The following is a 2014-nucleotide window of genomic DNA, read 5'->3' as shown; positions in this document are numbered from 1 at the left end:
CATTTGGGCTATTACACTGATGAGGGCTTTGCAGTATTTAACACTTACGTGGTGTAGCTACCGGCTTATTTAGTAATTAATAATACTTGAATGACAGTCTGCAGAGACAAGCTGAAAAATGCAAGTTACATTGAAAAGAGAAAATCTAAGCTATATTAGAACAATGCATATAGTTTAAAATACAATTGATATAGACGACGTTAAATAATCACAAAGTGTCCCACTTCTTGAAAACAAAACAAATAATAAGTGGACTTATGACCGTCTCAAAGAAGAAATCTTGTGTAATAAGGATAAACTGATTGGCTGGCTTATGGATGAGAAGTTAATAGCCGGGAGTCGAAAATGCGGACATTGCAATGAGATGATGAAATTAGTAAACGCAAATGACAGATCGGACGGTTTAAAGTGGGAATGCAGGAGGCAAATTGACGGGAAGCGACACAGGGTTGAAATGTCGATTCGAAAAGACAGTTGGTTCGAGGAAAGCAACCTAACCCTTGCAGAAATTGTGAAATTAACATACTGGTGGTGCAGAGGGGTAAGCCAGGAGAACATTCGGCACAAAGTCAACATAAGCGAACATACGGCAGTAGATTGGGATAGCTTTTGCCGAGAGATTTGCGAAGTCACACTTCTAGAGAAAGAAGAAAAGATCGGCGGACCAGGAAAGACTGTTCAAATCGACGAAAGCAAGTTTGGAAAGAGAAAATACCATTGAGGACATAAAGTTGAAGGGCAATGGGTATTTGGGGGAATCGAAGAAGAATCTCGAAGAAGTTTTATGGTAGCCGTTGAGAAACGTGACGAGGAGACCTTGTTGCCATTAATAAAGCGTCACATAGCCGAAGGTAGCACGATAGTCTCAGACTGCTGGAAAGCGTATGTGAACCTGAAGAAGCATGGATATCTTCATAAGTGTGTTAATCACTCAAAAGAGTTTGTTAACACTGATGGCGATCATACAAACAAGATAGAAGGTCATTGGCGACAAGCAAAGACAAAGATGCCTGACTTTGGCACACGAAAATACATGTTTTCGTCCCACTTGGCAGAGTTCTTGTGGCGTTATGAACACAAAGGAAGTGACCTATTTTTAAGATTTCTTGTAGACGTTAAAAATGTATGGAAATTTTTAAAGTGTATCCATACTTTAATTATGTAAATAGCTAAGTACTATAATGTTTGAAAATATATAAATGTCATTATTCCCCTTCTATAACAAGTATATTATGCATATATTCTGAATAAAAAATCGCTAATTGAAATAACAGTTAGTTATGAGAATATCTAAAATTTGTGCACGTGCATGCATGACTACAGACATTGTAGATTCAAAGAGATTTTGATTTTGCTTCAGTATATAGTTTCTATTTAAAACTAGTGAAAGTTTAGATTTTATTCATACTGATACTGAAGCTTATATGCAAATTTCCGCAAACCGTTTGTGATCACGATCATTTATAAATTTAAGACTGCGAATATAAAAGTAGGTATTAGTTTAAGTGGAAACGCGGATACGTTGATACGCAGTCGGTTAATATTTTAAAGAACGAGGCATATGATAGTAAGGGCATAAGAAATACATGACGTAATATAAATGTATGCATTAGTTTATGTGGATACGCGGATACGTGTGGTATGCAGTCGTTTGTAATTTGAGGAACAGGCAAGTGGAGAAGTTTCGGTTGATGTGATTGCCACTTCTGTGAACGTGTTAATTAAATGATCCCGCTTCACAAACAAAGTATTTGAATTAACGACCTGGAAGTTTTTCAAACTTTTTTAAGTAGATTTAGTGAAATGGATTTTGATATTTTCAAGTTCAAAGACTTTGTGGGCGCCGCGACAGCGAAGGCAATATCAGAGAGAAGACATACTCTACTGAAGCTTATAGACGGCGATATTTTCTATTCGCTGGCTTTGTGGCCGCAAGACATGAAATTAATATTTTGGAAAAAACCTATTTGCGACGTGGAATGTTTTAAGTTATTACTGTTTCTTGTGGGAAATG

At 36.8% G+C, this 2014-nt stretch overlaps 1 pseudogene; it reads left to right on the top strand.

Moving 5' to 3' along the window:
- The first annotated feature begins 313 nt into the window (after nucleotides 1–313).
- On the top strand, nucleotides 314–1165 carry LOC114535470 (annotated as a pseudogene).
- The last annotated feature ends 849 nt before the right edge of the window (nucleotides 1166–2014 follow it).

Source organism: Dendronephthya gigantea, unplaced genomic scaffold (assembly GCF_004324835.1).
Source record: "Dendronephthya gigantea isolate DGI-Jeju-01 unplaced genomic scaffold, DenGig_1.0 000118F, whole genome shotgun sequence".
NCBI lineage: Eukaryota > Metazoa > Cnidaria > Anthozoa > Malacalcyonacea > Nephtheidae > Dendronephthya > Dendronephthya gigantea.
The sequence above is the reverse complement of the archived record's forward strand: the minus strand, read 5'-3'. Positions and strand labels throughout refer to the sequence as shown.